At 32.0% G+C, this 22517-nt stretch overlaps 1 protein-coding gene across 14 annotated transcripts in view; it reads left to right on the forward strand.

Moving 5' to 3' along the window:
• The first annotated feature begins 3103 nt into the window (after positions 1-3103).
• LOC134722119 (cell adhesion molecule DSCAM-like) overlaps positions 3104-22517 on the forward strand; it is a 112827-nt gene continuing 93413 nt past the window's right edge. For 13 of the 14 annotated variants that reach the window (XM_063585643.1, XM_063585642.1, XM_063585651.1 and 10 more), the window contains exons 1-3: positions 3104-3197; positions 9601-9681; positions 13336-13477. The gene's annotated coding sequence lies outside the window, so the exon portion shown is untranslated. The remainder of the gene's footprint in view (positions 3198-9600; positions 9682-13335; positions 13478-22517) is intronic. The other variant, XM_063585646.1, reaches the window with a different exon arrangement.

The raw sequence follows: 22517 nt of genomic DNA on the forward strand, positions 1-22517 counted from the left end.
TCAGCATCCTTTATTCGTACACTAAATTCTGCATTTAAAATGGTTTGTTAGAAAAACACTTATGTAGCATCTATAAGTAATAAAAATATATGGAAAGCCGGCTCATCATAGTCCTGGCGAGAACGGCTTGCCATATAAGTCTATATATATATTAGTTTTGAAAACACAAGCCTGTCAAATATATACCAGTGTTTGTCTTATATATTTTTTTGATTAAAAAAACCCACACTATTAAACAAGGTTAGGGAACAGATAATGGCTTTTATAATGCATCCCATTTCAAGATGAAAGCCTATCGAATGTATTACATAATTTGGAGTCTTATAATATTGAAAGCATTAAATCAGTTGTCCATTTGTGAGGTAATTTGCCTTTAATTGCCATGTCATTCGTACATTAAGGAGATAATTATTTGTCGAACCTTTACAAACGTTTTGTTTCGTAGCAATGAAGTGCACCGAAATAAATTTTAGATTCTTTGTCCTACCATAAAACTGCAAATGAACATTAAATCTTCTGACTTTATTTTAGTTTATACAAATATTATACCACCCCAACACAAAACGATAGCGTATAATTTGGACAATTTGCAAATAATTATAATGACATGTCTATTATAGCAATTGTTTGGTATTTCTGTTGACAAGAATGGCGTTCGGATATGGAGTGTTATTGACGTTACCAATCTTTTGTCACAGAGTGCGTCTCATAATAACCTCGTTTCTATTAAGAATGGTTTATAGGAATCAATTTAACATTTATATTAAATCTTGATAACATTTCATAGCCATAACAATCAATCGTTTTATCATAGGGAAAATGAATTGACGATCTTATTCAATGTATGCAATCGATTATCAATTTAAGTTGCTTTGTGTCTGTTTATCTCAAAGAGAGATTTTTTATAGCATTGTAGAGAGCTTCAATATTGTGTAGTCCGTCTGAGTACTGAGTTACAAATGTTGCAGATTAGACACGCCCTATAAATGATATACTCAAGTATTTTAGTTTTCATTCAGGTATTGACAGTTTCAAATTTTATATTATATGAATGTATTTTACATAATACATAAAAAGAATCGGAAAAAATACACTGACACAGTACAACAGACATCTGCATCCACCAACTCCTGATTCAACAAAGATCACTTAAAATACAGCACAGTACAACAGACCACATCAACTACAAAAACCTGACTTCTCCGAAAACAACTCAAGACACACTCAGACAAATAACCATGCAGGAACGACATTTTGTCAAGATAGCAAAATCATACGGTTGATGATTGCTCGATGATTGAATTCAAAATATGCCCATCTTTGCTAGTCAGGGGTTACGACCCAATCCCCTCCTCGGATCGTAACCCTTGGATAGCGAAATTGAAATCTACCGGACCCTGTCTGATATACCTTTTTTATTATGTGAAATTAATCAGGAAAATTGAGTATCACTTAATAGAGGTAGTAAATCAACATCCAATATCAGATTCTAAAGTGAAATCGCCGTTTGATCACATAAATTTAAACTGGCATATTCTTGTTAAAGGAATAACTTAGGTCCTATAAGTGATATTAACTTAGAATTTATAACACGATCAAGTTCATTTAATGTGATAAAATAATCCATAGTGAAGTTAGGCTGGTCAAGCATTGGCTTCACAAAGGATTTTTAATTAAACCCTTGATTGCCTCTTAATTAAATGGACACTTATCACTATAAAGAAAATGGGAACTTGAGGGTTGATTTTTCATGGTCATTTTAAACGGCGCTGTTTAATAGTTGGTCAAATAAAGGATCAAAGACATGTACATTTTTGTAGGTTTTCAATTGACATTTTAAATATTTTAAATTTCAAATTTTACAATAGAAAACCTTTGTACTTATAGTTTTGGGAAATTTCTTATAAATTTTACTACGCGTACGCGTCCTCAGCGTATTTCAAAGTTAACCTCAACAAGATCGATTCTTACAAGGAATTGTATATTTAAATATACAACTCCGTGAATCTTCATTCAAATATTTAGAAAAGAATAGTTTTGAGGAACAAGTAAAAGAAACAAATAATATACTACCTTCAAGATAATATCATAAAAAATACATACTCTTATGCACTGACAATGTTTTTGAATTAATGATATAACAATTGTAGACTTGGTATGAGGTCGATACAAGATATATAAGAGTTAATGAAATAGGTCTCTACTGCTTTGTGTTTGTCTCCCTTTTCTAAAAGCTGGAGCGACGTTAGCATGCTTCCAGTCTGTTGGAGTTTGCCCAGTGTCAAATGACTTATTGAATACAAGCTGCAGTATTGGTGCTCTGTTCATATGAGTGTTGTTCTCAGTTAGTTACTCAGATGATATTATAAAATGATGTTGTCTGAACCGGTGGCTTTGTGATGGTTTATGTTCTTTTGAAGTTTTGTAATGCTAGGTGTAGATGTGGAATATTTGGATGTTCGCTAGGTCCTTCATCATAGGGTATGGTGTCGTTTGGTTCTGATGTGAAAACCGACTGAAATTGATCGTTCAAGATGTTGGCTTTTTCAGTAGTGTCAGTTATGAAGTGACCATCTTTTTTGAGAGTGGAGATACATGAGTTGTCTGTTCTTATGGATTTTATGAACTGAAAGAGTTTTTTTTTTGCCTTGCAGATTGTTTGAAGGTTGGTCAATTTGGTTCATTTATGTAGGTAGGTCTCAAATTATTTTTCCTACCGTACATTCTACATATCTAGGGATATACGACGGTACATAATTTTATGCTTACATCCAGAGACATAGAATACAGTTATATTATATGTCTCTGTTACATCACAGCTGAAGATTGACCACTCAGATAAATAGTGCTTATCTTTTTGAATATTGGAGTTGAAGCAAAGCGGTTGCAAATCCTAGGTTTTTTTTCATAGCCTGACAGTAGTATTTTTGTTGAACTTTTCATTTTCTGAAAGCATTTTACAGGGCTATTTTCAAATTTCATTTTCATTTCAATTGTGAGTGACAGTCCCAGCAGAGAATCAGATTTTAATTCTGCTCCTGGTAGCCTTGTGACGTCGAGTAGTTTTGTATCGTGGTATTTTCACTTTCAGTGTGTGTTAGAATGTTTCTTTCCCCTACCACGACGTTCCCATTCAACACCAGCAGCAAAGTGGCTTGTACAAAAGTGGGCTTGTACACGATTACCATCAAGTGTTGGTAGGACAAACATACGTTTTTGATACTTACTAAACAACTTTGAAGTTGCTACAATTTATTTATTAATTCTGCAAAGTCAACTTTTACTCGAATATGCGAATATTTGCCAGTGATGCAGCTTCATGCCATGTGGCATGCGGTAAATACATTTTTCAGAGGCGGATTTAGAGGGGGCCCAGGAGGCCCTGGACCCCTCCTTCTGAGAAAAAATCGGTTACTCATATAGGGAATCACTGAAGCGTAACTGGAGTGGGCCCTCTCTTAGCGCAGTCAGTGGGCCCCCACTTATGAAAATTTCTAGATCCGCCAGTGTTTTTGTCGATGTAATGTAGGAAGTAATGTCTGGATATGGTTTGCAGAATAGAGAATAGTTGACAGAATTATTTGAGCTAAAGATTTCATAAAAAATTGATCAGAAAAAATGTTTAAATAAAAAAAAATAGGAAGATGAATTAATAAGGACTATTTAAAAACAAGACCCTGGCCTGACTCAGTGAAATAAATTTGCTTGCTGAGTGAACACCTGTTCATAACATCAAAATAACTTTTAAAAGAATACTCAAATGAATCAAATAAATCTACTTATGCATATTTCTAAGGAAGTTATTTTTTTTGGTGTTTTTCAAAGCCAAAGGGAGATAATTCTCTGAACAAGATTCTTTTTTTTACCAGCAGCAATAGTAAGTGATATGTTTACAGTGGCCGATCCAGGAATTTTCATAAGTGGGGGCCCACTGACTGACCTAAGAGGGGGCCCACTTCAGTCACGCTTCAGTGATTCCCTATATAAGCAACCAAATTTTTTCCCAAAAAGGGGGGGGGGGCCCGGGCCCCCCGCCCCCCCTAAATCCGCCTCTGGTTTACACCTTATGCAACAAGTTTTATTTTTTCACAGGAGTTTTTTTTTTGTATATTTCTAGCTTGATAAATAGGAAACAACAAACTGATAGTTACTAACAACTGGTGAACTTACTACTTGTTAAGGTGTTTTTTTTTAGCACTGTTTGCCTTCTTTGGTGAAAGCACTTGTCAAGGTTGTTTTTGCACTGTTTGCCTCCTTTGGTGAAAGCACTTGTCAAGGTTGTTTTTGCACTGTTTGCCTCCTTTGGTGAAAGCACTTGTCAAGGTTGTTTTTGCACTGTTTGTCTCCTTTGGTGAAAGCACTTGTCAAGGTTGTTTTTGCACTGTTTGTCTCCTTTGGTGAAAGCACTTGTCAAGGTTGTTTTTGCACTGTTTGCCTCCTTTGGTGAAAGCACTTGTCAAGGTTGTTTTTGCACTGTTTGCCTCCTTTGGTGAAAGCACTTGTCAAGGTTGTTTTTGCACTGTTTGTCTCCTTTGGTGAAAGCACTTGTCAAGGTTGTTTTTGCACTGTTTGTCTCCTTTGGTGAAAGCACTTGTCAAGGTTGTTGTTTTTGCACTGTTTGCCTCCTTTGGTGAAAGCACTTGTCAAGGAGGTTGTTTTAGCACTGTTTGCCTTCTTTGGTGAAAGCACTTGTCAAGGTTGTTTTTGCACTGTTTGCCTCCTTTGCTGAAAGCACTTGTCAAGGTTGTTTTTGCACTGTTTGCCTCCTTTGGTGAAAGCACTTGTCAAGGTTGTTTTTGCACTGTTTGCCTCCTTTGGTGAAAGCACTTGTCAAGGTTGTTTTTGCACTGTTTGCCTCCTTTGGTGAAAGCACTTGTCAAGGTTGTTTTTGCACTGTTTGTCTCCTTTGGTGAAAGCACTTGTCAAGGTTGTTTTTGCACTGTTTGTCTCCTTTGGTGAAAGCACTTGTCAAGGTTGTTTTTGCACTGTTTGCCTCCTTTGGTGAAAGCACTTGTCAAGGTTGTTTTTGCACTGTTTGCCTCCTTTGGTGAAAGCACTTGTCAAGGTTGTTTTTGCACTGTTTGTCTCCTTTGGTGAAAGCACTTGTCAAGGTTGTTTTTGCACTGTTTGTCTCCTTTGGTGAAAGCACTTGTCAAGGTTGTTGTTTTTGCACTGTTTGCCTCCTTTGGTGAAAGCACTTGTCAAGGTTGTTGTTTTTGCACTGTTTGCCTCCTTTGGTGAAAGCATTTGTCAAGGTTGTTTTTGCACTGTTTGCCTACTTTGATGAAAGCACTTGTCAAGGTTGTTTTTGCACTTTTTGCCTCCTTTGGTGAAAGCACTTGTCAAGGTTGTTTTTGTACTGTTTGCCTCCTTTGGTGAAAGCACTTGTCAAGGTTGTTTTTGCACTGTTTGCCTCCTTTGGTGAAAGCACTTGTCAAGGTTGTTTTTGCACTGTTTGCCTCCTTTGGTGAAAGCACTTGTCAAGGTTGTTTTTGCACTGTTTGTCTCCTTTGGTGAAAGCACTTGTCAAGGTTGTTTTTGCACTGTTTGCCTCCTTTGGTGAAAGCACTTGTCAAGGTTGTTGTTTTTGCACTGTTTGCCTCCTTTGGTGAAAGCACTTGTCAAGGTTGTTTTTGCACTGTTTGCCTCCTTTGGTGAAAGCACTTGTCAAGGTTGTTTTTGCACTGTTTGCCTACTTTGGTGAAATCACTTGTCAAGGAAGCATAATTTATTCCTTAGATATTACAGATGTCTTGTGTATGTCTCCATCTTACTCAACGTTCTGATAGTTTGTTGTATACTTATAATCTGATAATGTTTTACTTTTTACAGTGTGACTTGGATGGAGAGTTGTTTTTTTGGTACTTATAACACATCTTCTTATTTATATATTCTACAGATACTGAGATGGTGTTACTGTTTATCAAATCTGTTGAAATTTCCATTTTTAGGCAAGTTTAAAATAAAATCAGCTGACCTGTCTCATTCTTCATCATTTGATATGATTATTGTTATCCATTATAGTTTTTGTCTTTCTCCAAAACAACTTGCCACAGATCTTGTTTTATTTTCTTATCATTCCTTATGTGTTGATTGTTATACACAAGACCATACTGTGTTTTGAGGGTTTGGAATATCATTTCTTCAGAATCTATTTACTGGTCTACTCTATTATCAGATTTTTGCTTGTGGATTTTCTGATAGTTAGTTTATTCTATTGAGCAGGGTATAAAGAACATCTTTAAGTAAGTCAACAGGTTTACACTGAAGCACTCTGAATCAAACATTACTATCGAAGGTCATTGGTTTTCTCTGGACACTCTAGCTTCCTCCTCTAATAAAAACTGGCCGCCACATAATAGCCCATAAGTGGTGCTTAAAAGTGGCATAATAACAAGAAAATATAAAAAAAAAATCTGAATTAAACAAATGTTAAGTGCAACAACATGTATTTAAGTGACCCTTTCCATTATTGCACCCTATTCATCATTTAAGGTTTATTATGCAGCCCATTCCTCTTTACCTCTAGTTTGAAAACTTTTAAGATGATCTGTCTTTGTTAGATTCTCCAACATTGAACACTTGATCCTTGTCAGGTAACAAGTTATAAAAAAAAGTATAAAGAGTTGAAAAATGTAAAATAAATAACATTAAGCATGAAGTTTGTCTGTCAGCCAAGATATTTATACCACTAGAGATAAGATGTAAAAGATTCTTTGTCTTGTAGGAGTAACATATCAAGTACACCCAGATAATCAATTTAGAAAAAATTACATTTGATAAAATAAGAAGATTTTTTGATAAGTTGAAAGTAGATGATTGTTGATAATAAAATTTTGATACCTCTTGTCAGATGCCATGACTAATACTGGTATATTATGACTCTAGTGCAGTAAGTTTGGAGAACACTTATAATTTATTACAGTTCGTGCAGAAAACACGTACCCTCCACAGCTGTATAAGTTACAAAGCTGTATTTTATGTTCTCAAATTTAAAATTAAACTTTGATAAGACGGATTAATGAATTAGCATGTACTTTGGTCTAATCCAAATTTTAGGAATATTTTACAAACAGCAGGTTGAATCCATCATTTTACTGCATGGACAGATTTAAAATAAAATGTACCTATATGTCATCAAACGGAACACAAGTCATGATGTTAGTAAAGTGAATTGTAAAGTAATATTCCTGGTTTATTTAGGTTTTCGGGAAGTATGGAAAATGAGGAAACCTTAGTTATGTTGGTATAACTTAAGGTCCATATTATAGTTTTGGACTCCCTGAGGGAATTTTTCAATGTGGTGGATATGAAACAATCAAGCTAGGTTTTCTAAATTTAGCTATTTTCAGCCCTTGATTTTTCATCAGTTTCTGTTCACCAAATCTTGGAGAAGCACTATCATAAAAATCTAGAAAATATTTTAGATGAAGATATATAACTATTTAAAAAATTGATAGAACAAAATCAGATTTTGTTGTAACCTGATAGGCATCAAATTTGAATTGTATTTCAATTTCATTGTCACAATTGAAAACTTGAGTTTATGATTTATAACATATAATCAAACGGAGACATATTTACAATGAATTCATAAAGAGGCTTGACATTAGATCTCAGTTAAATGATACCAATATTATTAAATGTGATACAGTTATTTTATAAATGACCATGATAAATTACGACTCTGGACTTTTATAATAGGTGATGTATTTCATAAATGTCTGCAGTCTTTTGCTTTAATGTAGTAGTTTTATGAAAACAAAAGACCTGACCAGTTGATAAATGATACATTTAAAGTGAAAAATTGATCCCAGTGTGCAACAGTAGAACTGCATCATGTCACAATGATCCCTGTCTGTTGTTGGTCAGGTATTCTTTATCATTACAGCTTTGGACAAAGCAGACGACATATAAACAGCTGCCCCATATTATATTTTTCTAGACTAAGTATGATGAAATTCAAAATTCTGTCAATGATTAAGTGTATCAATAAAAGATGATGTGCAGGCCCGTAGCCAGGAATTTCCAAGGGGGGGTTCGTTGGACCCAGAAACTCGACTTTAACAGTCACAATTCGAACAGAACATAGACTTTAACAGTGCTTATTTGTTTTCAAGGGGGGGGTTCGTCCGAAACCCCCTGAACCCCCCTGGCTACGGGTATGATGTGGGTATACATCAGTGAGACATTAAAACAAGACTATCTCTTCCCCGAAGTAACGAGAATTGAAGGATTTTCTCACAGCATAGCAGGGTAGTTTAGAAAAATGTCACAAAGTTTTGGTTGTAAATTTTAAATTCAGATCTCAAATGTTGAGTTATTATTTTAAGATTTGTATAAAAAGCTTTCATTTCCTCTCCGTGAGTTGAGTATAAACCTTATTAATCACGTTTTATAGCGTATCCTGATCATTATATTACATTTATTGTAAAACAAATACTTGTTTCTAGACAACTATCATTATTATTGCACCCTAAACTTTAATAATTCACAATTTATTGCAGTGTCATGAAAAGTTACAACACATTTATATCTAACAATATTTACATAATGTAGACAGATGAAAAGATTCGGCTATATTTACGAAATTAAGGGCTGTTATCAGTATAATATCGTACATTAATAAAAAGCATCCGTCTGATTTATGAAAATTCAATACCAGACTTCTACTTTCCTTATCCGCTAGATTACGTCTTAATTTGAATTTTAAAAAAAGATGAAAGTTTTCAGATATTGTTTAATAATGTATAATCACATTTATTTTAGAATAAAACACAGTTATAGTTACTTATTTTGAGAATTATAAATTCAGAAATTATTATGTGTATGTATTTGTGTGATTGTTGAACAAACTGAGGCACATTGGAGTTTAATTATTGCGATTTCAGGGTCTTATAAAAATAATGCTATCAAAATTCAAAATGCAAGTTCTTATTTTGGGTAACTTATTCTGTAATATTTTTCACAATAATAAAAACATCTTAAAGTCATAAGAAACCCCAAATTAAAAAAAAATAATGCGTATGATTTTTTATAACTCAATGGATAGTTTTCATTATAAAACTTATGTACATATACTTTTTTCTGAAGAAAATTCTTAAATTTGTTCATATATAGAAGACGTTTACTTTTATTTAATTGCTTCCATCCAGGAATTCCTCCGACACTATTTCCGTATGCAAAGTGACCTCGTAAAAATCCAGTAATCACAATAAGCATGGATGTCCTTAAAATAAACTATTATCTGATTTTACTTGTTAAACACGTGCTCATGTCCAAGCTTTTTTGTTGATTGTTGACAAACAGGTGACAAACGTTAAACTTCAGCTTCAAAACACGAACTTTAATTACCTGACATATTTTCACAACAACACTGACTGATTGAAAAAAAAATTGATGATTATACAAAATTTATGCGAAAAAAATGATAATTTGTGCACTGAAGACTAAGTTTATGATGTTTGTATGCATTGGTTCAAGAATTGGAATAACATTATTTTTCATTTCTTATGACTTTTAACATTTCTGAATTTATATTATTTACAGCCCTAAGGTAACATCTTCTATTTACACAACTTTTTTACTTATTTTTTTCAGGTTGTTCATCTTAGCATTGTACAGATTGTCAATTTGAAGTTACTCACTGGTTATGCCTGATACTTATGAAATTTTAAAAAGGTATTTACCATAATTGATATCAGTAATGAAATTGAAAAATCAGTGATCAACTACTTTTGAAGGAGTTAAGTCCCTCACAAATATGAATTATATCTAAAATAGCATTAAAAGGGCCCTGAAACTTACATTTGTCATTGGATTTTTTTTAAACTTGTATCAAGGTTTATATAAGTTATGGCATTAACAAGTTCAGAAATCAGCTACTCAACTCTTCTTACAGAAATTATGTCCCCTTTAAATGAATTCCAATTGAAATAGTATTGTATATATAGACCTTTAATTTATGGCTTTTGAAAAAATAATCATATGGAAAATTGCTCTGTTAGAGATCTGCATGTATACACATTTTCCTTAAATATAAAAAATTTAAAAAGAATTCGGAAGATATGTAGGAGCTTTTGCTGTTGTACTAATGAAATATGTGCATCTTGTTGGAAATAAGAATTAACATGCTAGAATAAGCAGTATTGTAAATTCTATTTTAAAAAGGAACTTTAATAGAAAGAACATGTAAAATTCGTTTGTTAAAAGTACATTTTTCATGCTGCAAATTGTCTGCCAAATATTTATTTAAATATTGCCAAAAAATGTATCTTCAATTTCTCTTATATTTAAATTCATGAAATGTTTTTGAAATGTCTTTATGAATCATTGCACTCTGAGGTTAAAAGTGTTTGACATGATACAGTTTATTTTAGTCATAGGTACAACATGTAAAAATTAAGAACGGAAGGGTACAACTCTTTCAAGATTTGTGCAAATGACTATTTTTTGACAAATTTCAGAAATTTTGAATCATTACCTTTCTAAAAAGATAGATTTTGTTTGTTTTAGTAGTCAATGATCTGTGAATGATAAAATATACATACAGTTGTAGTTCATCAATCATAGAAATCAAAGCAGGTGATTAATTCAGGTGTTTTTATATTGATGGATAATGATCTGTTTGGTTGTCCTTTTACGTACATATATATAAAATATTGTAATATTGAAACTATTTTTCTACTAGGTATATTCCTTGCCAAAGCTCCACGTTGAAGACAGTACTTTGATCTATAATGGTTTACTTTTACAAACTTTTATAAATTATGACTTGGAGTTGTCTCATTGGCACTCATACCACATCTTCCTATATCTATATTTGTATCTGAATTAAAGGTAGCTGCCACTTAGGGATCTTTTTTATTTTATTTACAAATATTTATGAAAAATAAATGCAGATTAAAACATTTTCATTCTCATTTACCAAAATAATTGTTCCAAAAAATTCTAAAGTTTTGGCAGATTTAGTAGTTGTGTGTCAAAACTAATGAAATAAAAAAACATTTTGCTTTGGTAATACAGTAAGTATTGGCATCTGAAAACATTTACATATTTGTTTTTTTGTTCAATTTTTTTTACATAAATTAGGACGTAAGTTTTCTCTTTTGAAGGACTTTGAATTGTTTAACATTTGTCATATCAGGGTCTTTTATAGCTGACTATGTGGTATGGGGTTTGCTCATTGTTAAAGACCGTACAGTGACATGTGTGCCATTTGGTCTCTTTTGAAAAGTTGTCTCATTTCAGTTAATTTTTTAACATAAACTTAAAAAAAGGGGTCTTTCTGTTGTCAATCAGAGCAATCTTAAAAGGGATGGAAGCCCCAGTAGTGCTACATTTGGAATATAAAAAAGTTTCTTTAATTTCTATAGTAATTTTATATTCCCCAGAGGGTAAACACACAAAATATTTTTATTGAGGTAGAAAAATAAAGATTTTTCATTACTTAAATTGCATGTTAGAAATCATAAAAGTTAGCTGTCTTGCCAATTTTACTTCCATTTTTATGTTTAACTTTATAGAAAGTTACAGTGTAGCATATTACTCATTGGAAATATTCTACACTTTATGAGAAATTATTAAGGTGAAGCCTGGGAATAGAATTCCTAATGATATTGTAATATTGTTGACAAATAAACCATGAATAGGAGGTATTATATATAATGCATGTCATGGAATAATTAGCCCTCCGACTTCATTAGCCAACTGTCATCAGGATCAGTCGGACATCACAGGTCATCAAAGGTCGTGCATGTAAAATCAACATGTAATGCCATATGTGGTGTCAAAATTTACACTTCAATTTTGTCATTTCATAGCTTCTCATAATATTAATTCTCTTTGAACTTTGGTTGTTACTGTTAAAGGTGACGGAAACCCTAGCGTGCAGAGCTGACGGATTCGTCTAGGTGAAAAACTAAATTAGTAGGTAGCCTCTCTCACCTGTTATTTACCTGTGACCATATTTGGTGTCAAAGGGTGGCCTACTGATGACTTACGTGAAGAATTCAGAATTATAGAAATTATCGGGTAATTTGCTGTAATTTGACAATTATTCTCTAGGTTTCTCCCACTGTTGTCAATAAAGATTGTAATTTTGATTTTTTTGATGATCTGTAATTTTAAAGTAACATTTTGACAGTGGTATTTATTCAGATTGAATTGGGTTTAATCTGCATTTATCATCTTTAATTTAGAATAGACAAATCTGTTTTTAATCTTAGTAAACATATTACAATTTAACATAAGTAGACACACATATTTTATTACAAGTTAAGTGCCCTTTTGAAGTGTGGGATCAGGACAACAAAAACAAGTCATTTGTTATACAGAGATAGTTTTTTTTAGTTTCTGATAAAAAAATTCAACCATCGGTAGTTACTTGTTAGGATTTATGTCAGAGTCATACCGCTCTACATGATTAGCTCCATTTTAGGATTGCTCAAGCTACCTTTCTGATTCAAATCAATTTGCTACTCATATGTGTTGTTGTTAAACATATTTTTTCTGTATCTAGTTTTATTCATATTTAAAGTAGATGAATAAAGATTTTGAACTCAGAGTGCAAATGAATAAACTTAAAAAGAGTTTTTTTTTTTTAGAGTTGATGAATAAGATTTTGTACTGAGAGTGCAAGTGAACAAACAGAAGAAGAGTGAAATCATTTTACAGTACCACACACAGCTTACAATGACTAGTTAAGATCATTGTTATCATAATCTAATATTTGAATTAATCTATATCAAATTGACTATAATTATCCAGGATAAGTCACCTAGGTTTATAGTTACACAATAGGTATAGCTCATCTCTTCCAATGACACTCAGGTTCACTTCTGCCTCTGGTAATAATTTGATCCTATTGAAAACAAGAAATTTTTCTTATTTTGTGAAATGTTTTGAAATTTGAGAATAAATAATATTTTCTCATAATTAATGATTTATGGATGAATTATGTTAACAAAATGAATTCCTTTTTTAGTGAATGATTGGTCAAAGCTAGATTGTATCAGGTTCCTGACAATTTTAACTCCATATTGGGTCATTAGTTATATCAGTATATGATGTTCCTGATGAAAGTTTTAATCCAGAAGAGTTCATTGAACACAACAACCATGTTTGACTTTAATTTACTGAGAGTGACTGTTCTAAACAAGGATCATTAGATCACTTTGTTTAAGACTATTATATAGTTATCTTTAGGGACGCATACAAAGCTACAAGATTCATTCACGCATAATTTTTTTATGAAACGTAACTCTGTCTGTTATTTTTTGCTTTATCTTTCTGCTTAATTAGTTACATTCAATTATACCAATATTTATTTTTCAGCATCCAGAAATATAATTTCAAAATACAATAGTTCACAGAATTAGCGAAGAAAAAAACAACATAATAGTTCACAGAATAAAGTACACCTAGATATGAATGTGAAGAGAACTAACTCAAGACAACACAGAAAAGATATGTTGAGGTAGGATTTTATGGTAAAGCATGACGAAATATATAAAATGAAAATCAGTGTCTAGATATCAACTGTATAAGGGACGACATCAAAAGATCGATGTAGGATAAAAAAACTTAAATCAAATAGTTTGGGGGTGGGGAGTCAACATTGCTGCAAGTTTTGTTAATCCAAAATCGATTTTACATATATCCCTATTGGTCAATCAATTTTTTCTCCAAAGAAGTTAAGAGGGGTGTGTGGGGGTCAGTGAAAAAACTATGTGGATTAAGTTTTTTATCCTTCATTGAACTTTTAATGTCGTCCCTAAGAATGATGCATGTTAAAGAAATACGCTAAACCTCTTACTAGACTTTCTTTTCAATAACAGAACATGCTGAGCAAATGCCCAATCCATTTCCAACTGAGGTTACAGCATAGGTTGCATGCAAACAGGTTCAAATGAGACATAATTAATGTCTTGCAAGACAAAAATGTTTAAGGCAAGCACTTTAAAGTATAGTCTGAGAAGTTAAATGCAAGAGTATACTCCCAAAAGTTTTACATTACTTAAAAGTATAGAACCCATATTCATATGGTAGACAGTAGTCTCAAAATTTATATGGTAGAGTAACTATATTCTCAAAAAGTATATGGTAAATTTGTCTCATAAATTATTTTTTAAGAATATAGTCTTCAAAGGTATACATTAGAGTATAGTATGATATAAAGGGGGAGCTTCATTAACATGATCATTGTCTCACCAACTTCTCTGAAGATGAATAGTATATGAGCTCAACATCTTATGACAGCCATATTACATGAATTCATTCTGATTTGCAGGATACTACTTTTCATGGATTTGTTTGTTAGGGGGAAAAAGAGATACTCCATGAAATACAAATGTTTTGTTGCTTTGATAGGAGCAAGTGAAGCTGCAAAATAAGATATCCTCATAGACAAGAAAAATAATAAATTTATAACATTTAACTCTAAAAGGAATGACCATATGTTAATATGGTAATTAAAAGTGCATGGGCTTCATCTCAATGTTCAAATGAAATTTACTAATAGTTACTTTACTATTTATATACTATGGCTTATATATTGGCTGAGAATTTTTTTTCTGTGTGGTTCTGATCAGTTTCAAGTGATGTTTAAACTTTGACTGGTTAAACCACCTTATATGAATGAAACTAAATTTCATTCATCAAAACCTTGCTTTATTGTTCACAAATTGATTTTTTATTCCCTTGAAAAATATGATACTGTTTTTGCTCAAAGTTGAATCTTTATAAAATAGAAATTGATCTTTTCACATAAATAATGATTTGTATAGTAAGGCGTCATTGAAATAGATTAAAGAAGATAAAGATCTATATTCTCTGTGTTTTGTTTATGATAATGTAATTAATACGTCATATTCAGAAATAGTAAACATATCATTCATTTAAAATGATGACAAATTATGGATTGAATTTCAATTTTAAAAATTGTCCTTGTGGGTAGAAAGTACTTTTAATGTTTCAAGTACTAAGTTGGCTGGCTGGAAGAAAAGGTTTAAAAAAAAAAAAAATTTCATTTCGTTGGGTTTATGATACATGCTTGTTACATATTCAAAATCTATGTACACTTCATAATAATATTAAACAATGTTATGGTGGCTAACAATATAATACCCAAACCATGTCTGTGACCGTAAAAATGATCTCACAAAATCAATCATGGTACCAAAATCGAGTCTTACAAGTAGTGGTGATCTATACATAATGATTAATGAAGCGTTGAAAAGTGTGCAAAATATGTAGAAATAAGAAGGGGAATACAGAAAAGTAAAGTTGAAAGGTCTGTTTGAATAGTTAGTATTGTGTTTAACCTTATACATAGATATTGTCTGGTCAGTATGTTGAGTTTTACAGGGTCTGTTTGAATAGTTAGTATTGTGTTTAACCTTATACATAGATATTGTCTGGTCAGTATGTTGAGTTTTACAGGGTCTGTTTGAATATTTTGTGTTGTGTGAAACCTTATTTCTCAATATGTTGCATATAAGAATCCAGAGTGTTACAGGGTGTGTTTGATTAGTCAAGTATAGTGTGAAACATAATTCTTATTTATGTCACAGGTCAGCAAGGTTCAGCATCTGAATCTGTTTGAGAAATCAGTATGATGTTCAACCTTATTACTAAAAACTGTGGATTCATTTATTTTCGTGGGTATCAATTTTCGTGGATTGACGAAAACCAGCATTTTCGTGGATATTTGATTTCGTGGTTTTGCCAAAATCTGCATACAAAGCCTAGAGAAAATATGTTATTCGTTGAACATTTGAATTCGTGGTTCACCTATACCCACAAAAATGGGTATCTAATGAATATTGCTGAATTCACAGTAGTATTGTTATATAAGAAATGCTGAAAAGAAATAGACTTTTATCGACCATCTTGTTAGTGAAGGTCTTCCAGTACCATAGTTGCCCCTAACCTTTTAACATTTATGCTCCCTTCTAGAGCAGATAAATTCCTTAATCTGATTAAATTTGATAATAGTATCTGTTGATCTTTCCTTGATAGTTTGTGTCTTGTTTGATTTCCTGTAATTTTGTATCTTTTGACATTATAACAGCCTTATTAATGTGTCTGATGATTTAAAACTTCTTTAACTGACATATTATTTCAGAGCTGTTACAATTATGATCAAAGTAAATAGTGTAAATTCACTGTAACGAGAAATATAATTGTGGAAACTTTTTTGCTGCTCCGCTAGTCTGGAACTGGTGACATATCATTTTGCATTGCAAATATTGATTATTCAACCAAATTTATTTTTAAAATATTTATTGGTAAATATAATATGCTGGTTGCTGTTCAACACTCATTTAAATAAGTCTTTACAAATTTCATAAAACCTTTACTTGTTAATTATATACTTGGAATATTATATATAAATAGGAAATAGTGCATACACTTTCTTGTGTCCTACTGTTATTATGATACAGGTAGAATTTTAATGGGGTATCTAAACTGAGTAAGAATCCACCATTACTGTATTGGTGTAGTGTAAGTTGTTGTTTACAAATTGACTGCTTGTATTATGCCTAAGCTTTGTTGAATTGGGAATCCAACTGAACATTTATATTAACTGCTAGCTTTAGTATTTTACTTGTTTTATTGATTGGCCAAATATATGATATTCAAATTTAAAACTTTACAGTATAAAACATAGAATTTTTTAGTTTTGATTGAAATACATTTGTATCTTTGAGTTGCAACGAAGATACAAAATTACTACTAACGGTTAGAGAGGCCGGGATAACAGGTATTTGATGTATCCAATTAACAAATGTGAAAAACAATTAACAAAACATGATATACCTTTAAAAAAAATAAAATACAAAATTATTCATTGATTGACTAATGACTGTTTAACACCACATGTCAGCTAAATCTAAACAAAAATCTAAAATGAGTAGTAAAAATAAATAAATTAAAAAAAATAAGAAGGTCCTTTATAGTCTCAGCTAAAATTAAAAAATGTTAGAATAGTACCAGTCCATTCAAATAAAAATATACCCAGAAAATTGACATAGCATTGACAAAAGTAAAACATTGTGCACATTATGATTATAATTTATTTGTCTTGCATTGGCAGTTTGGATGCTGCCAGGTTAAGATAAAAATGTGCTTACTTCAGAGATGTTGGTTAGGCTAGATTGTGGTTGAAATCAGAAATGTTTGTGAAACTCAAAGAAAACAAGAAATAAGGAGATGTGGTATGATTGCCAATGAGACATCTATACACCAGAGTCAGAATGACGTGCATGTAAGCAATATAAAAACTGCCAAGTCCTTGATTGGTAATTACTGTAAACACATATGCATACCTCTGTTCAGATTTAGATCCTTTAATGGATCCCTGGTGTATTTTAATGGTAATTGTAAAGAAAGAAAAGACATTATAACATGCATTTATATGAGGATGAAGGGCATATTATTCCTGTATAAATATTAGAGGGAGTTTATAGGATTCTTAATCTATAATTCCTTTTACCAGATAAAGTCATATCATGAAAAACATTTTGGTTTTATAAACTTGGTATTAGAGATTTATATCATATGATTCCAAATTATTCTGGTTATCAAATTTGAAGATGACACAATAATGCTAAGCAATGTGATGTGACACAACACTAGACTGTGAAGGAGAGCCGTGGTATAGTGGTTAGCTTATCGGACACCGTTATATTAATCCATTACCACTTTGCTGGTACAAGTGCTGTCTTGTAGCGGCATAAACCTGCTTTTTTCAAATTTCTACATGGGTGTCTAGTACTGTCTACCACATTTTGAAATTCCAATTTTATCCCTCAAGAAAACATTCAAATCATCACAAATTTAGCAAATAGATATACTATATATTATTAGTCTTTCAAGGTGGAATGAATCATAAGGCTTGTTTTTTGGGCTGAATAACTTAAAATCTCCATTTTGTGACACAAATGTTTGTTAATGTTGGTCAATGATAAAGTTATTCTCAGACAAACAGTAAATGTTCTGCATTATGGAGGTCAAATACACTGAATGAGCTTTGTTCTGGTCATAATTTTGTTTGCATCTGAATCATTTCTTATGATTATGCTCAATTTCCCCACCCTTACCTATAGACACAGCAAAATTTGTGAACACTGAACGAAATTCATGGTTCATGAACTCCTTGAACATTGAAATGTTATAAACATTCACTTGCTAAGGATTCAGTGGTATCTATTCAAATAGTTAGAGGTTATTTAAATGTCTGATACATAAATACATGACAATGAAAAATGGTATTATAATAACCAGGAAATAGAAGTTGTAGATAAGTTTAGTTATCTTGGTATTTTGTTAAATTTTAATGGTAAATATAATGTGTTACAGCAGAAACTCTCAGAACAGGGTAGAAAAGCTGTGTTTGCCGTAAGGAGAAATGTAAAAGATATATATTTGAATTTTGTAACTTTACTTTCACTTTTTGATACTTATATAAACAGTGTACTTTGTTATGTTTGTGAAATTTGGGGTGCTCACAAGGCACCAGCTATAGAAAGGATACATCTGGGCTATTGTAAAAATATTATGAAAGTAAAAAGCTCTACTAGTAATGTCATGGTTTACTATGAGCTAGGTAGATTACCATTATTGCACACCAGAAAATGTCGAATGTTTAAATACTGGTTTAAGCTGTTATGTACTACAAACTGTATTTTGAAAAACTGTTACTTTTTTTTATATGACGATTTACAAAAATGTCCAAATAATAAGACAAATTGGTTGTATTTTATTAAAAATGAGTTGCTCAGCATAGGTTTAGGTGATATTTGGTATAATCAAGGTTTATTTTTAGATAGTAAGCTCTCCAGTAGTTTTTACTTGATAATTAAACAACGCCTGTTTGATTGTCTGAAGCAAGATTTTGACAGCCAAATGAATAATTTAATCAAATGTACAAGTTATAGATATATGGTTCAAAATTTTTGTTTACAAAATTATTTATGTAAACCAATACCAGTTATTTATAAGACATGTATTACCAAAATAAGACTTAGTAGTCATGATTTAGCTATAGAATGTGGTCGCTATTCTGCAATTCCAAGAAGTAATAGAATATGTAGTTTTTGTAAAAACGACATTGAAGATGAGATGCATTTTATTTTAAAATGTCCTACTTATCAAGGTCTTAGATCTTATTTTATAAAACCATATTATTGGAGAAAACCTTCTATGTATAAATATATACAATTAATGAGTTCTAATAATCTTAAAGAATTATGTAATTTGGGTAAATTTATATTTCGTGCACAAAAATTAAGATCTAACATGATGTAATATGTTTAACACATTACCTTCTGCTATCTATGTATACTTGTGTAGTTTATATGTTGTATGCCTATAGTTGTTATGACTTTGGTAAATAAAGATATATATCTGGTGATCTTTTACCAAATCATATTCCTCCACATTATGGAAGACTACACCTTGGGACATGGGAGTAGACATTATGTCAACAATTTTCTTTCATTAGGACTGATATAAGAGAGTTTGAAAGAAGATGAATTATGATTTGCATTTTGGTAATATGTCAGATTTTTATAATCCATGTAATTCAGTCTGATATGACCTGTCATAATTTGTTGTTTTTTTCACGGATTATGGGTTTTGTTGAATAGAGAGTTTTGAATATCTTATTACTTACCGGTATTTGTCTATCACTCAAGTTTAAAATGATGCAGCAAAAATGATATTTAATAAGATACTTAAGTATAAATGATGCAGCAAAATTAATATTAAATATTGCTTAGATACTAAATGTTAAATTGAACAATTTGAGATATTTTTATTGTATAGAGTAACTCAAAACTTAAACTTTTGTCCGTAAAATTTATAGATAAAAATGTTTCTATTGTAATGATTAAATAGGGGCAATCTGCTAACAACTAATATGTACCTTTTTTGAAAAAAATAAAATGCTTGACAATAGTGCTGTAGTACATCTTTATATAATGGGTACACAGTCTTTCTAGTTTTTCTTTAAAAAAAATCCTTGTTTGTGTATGTTCTGAGTACTACCCCTGTAAGAGGGGGAGGGTTTGGAGGGTCCTAATCCTGAAATCCCGAATTTAATGAAATTTCATTCCTAACATCCTAAAGGATCAATCCTGAAATCCTGAGCTTAAAAACACAAGATCCTGACATCCAGAAAAAGGTCCTGCCCCCCTCCTGTAAGCATCATGTTGCAGTCTTAATTAAGTATGTCACATTGTAATGCACTTTTGTACCAGTTGGTCAATGAAAAAGTAAAGATGAACTTTAAGACTAGACATACTTACTCTGAGCTGACCACACTAATTGTTCTTCCTCCATAGTGCTTTTTGATAAGCAGACAAGCAACCTGCCAATGCCATTTTCAAGGTCATTGATTGCTTAAACCTTGTAGTGGGTCTTCCCGAGTACCTTTCTTACTTAATGAATAGTGCTTCAAAGGTTCAATATTTAGACTATTATTTCTGTTTACCGGAACAGATCCAGAATTCTTAAAAGGGGGTATTTCCAAAAATTATATATCTATATCCTTGAGCAGATCAAGTGGGGGGAAAAATAGATGATTTTAAGCCATAAATTATGTGGTTTTTTTTCTTTCAAAAAGGAGGGGGCTCCCTCTTCAACCACCTGAATCTGCCACATCTTCATGTAAAAATATAATTCATGATCTGCTAATGCTAACATAGACTTTTAGATTAATCATAATGTAGTTTTAATGAATGCTTGTTTTATATTTTAAATGTAAGAATTTCTTGTATGTGTTTTTAGTAGTGTATTTGTATGTCTTGTATATATGTTTGTTTAAAATGTGTGTTTTACTTCTGTGTTTTTATTTCTTATATGTGGTACTTGCCCGTTACAAAAGCTCTTAAGAGTTTATGTTTGTATGTTAAAATGTATTGACTCTAAAAGCTATTGTTTTGTATTAACAAGGACTCTCAAGGTAGCCTTATGGGTAAAAAGTACTTCTTAAAAACAATAATAAAAATGTATTTCTTAAAATGTTAATCATTCATGTCCAATATTGAAGGGATATTTAGAATTTTCACATGGAAGCCTGTTTTCCTTTATAGGTAAGCTCCTACATGATTAGTTTACTGTGTTCTAGATGTTTTATGTCAGCTTAACTTCTTTCTATAATTTCCCATATGTAGACATGTGTAAATACTCTTCCTATCAGAACTATCTTGATTCACTTTACAAGTTATGCAGTAGCTAACCTTCACCCCACCCCACCTCACTCCCGATGTAATGTTTGGTTATTAGCAGAGAAGGTTTTAAACATTGCCATCCAATAAGGTTGTCCACCCCTCTTTCCCTTGGAAATGTAAACCCCTTAACTTATGTTCCCCTTCAATCCCCCTTTTATTTTGGATGATCAATGCATTTGAATGGGTACTTATGGTTGGACACCCAACCCCATTATCTTAAGTTGGGAAACTCCCCTTCTGAAAATGGCTGGATCCGTCCCTGCTCTTTGACCTTCCAACGGGTGAATGACATTTGCGCCGATTTTGAAAATTTTCATTCTTTCATTTGCGCCGAATTCATTTTTAACCAGATTTTTGTGACAAAAATGTCGGTTATTGATTTGGGGATGCTCGGCAGGCGGTCGGGCGGCCGGGTGGTCGGGTGGTCGGGTGGGTGTCAATCAAATGTTGTCCGTGCATTAACTCATGAACCGTTCAACCAAAGCTTTTAAAATTTTAATATGTTGTTACTGTCAACTAAATGAAGGTCAAGTTAGAGAATGGTGATTTTGACTTTTACCGTAAGGAGTTATGGTTCTTGAAAGATTGAAAAATGGAGTTTCCAGTCGTGTCCGCACATTTACGCATGAACTGTTCTACCAAAGCTTCCCAAATCTTAAAATGTTGTTACTGGTGACAAAATGGAGGTCAAGTTCAATAATGACGATTTTGACTTATACTGTTCAGGAGTTATGGTTCTTGAAAGATTGAAAAATGGTGTTTCCAGTCGTGTCCGTGCATTTTCTCATGAACCATTCAACCAAAGCTTTTCAAATTTTAATATGTTGTTACTGATGACAAAATAGAGGTCACGTTCAATAATGAGGATTTTGACTTTTACTGTTCAGGAGTTATGGTTCTTGAAAGATCGTAAAATGGTGTTTCCATTCACGTTGTTGCATTTACTCACGAACCATTCAATCTAAGCTTTTAAAATTTTAATATGTTGATACTGATGACAAAATGGAGGTCAAATTTGATATTAACGATTTTCACTTTCACTAATCATCAGTAATGGTTCTTGTGATATTGCCAGGACACAAATAAATGTTAATAAATCCGGTTTGCTGTCGTTGTGACAGCCTCTTGTTTCATTTGCGCCGATTTTATATTTGCTTCTTATTAGATTTACAGGTAAGTTAATACTTGTACATGTACATTGTACTATACTATACCATTGATCAAATCTGGTTCTTCATTTATGTTTAAGTTAATTTTGATTCATATTATTCTGGAACTTTG

Source organism: Mytilus trossulus, chromosome 6 (assembly GCF_036588685.1).
Source record: "Mytilus trossulus isolate FHL-02 chromosome 6, PNRI_Mtr1.1.1.hap1, whole genome shotgun sequence".
Classification (NCBI taxonomy): Eukaryota; Metazoa; Mollusca; class Bivalvia; order Mytilida; family Mytilidae; genus Mytilus; species Mytilus trossulus.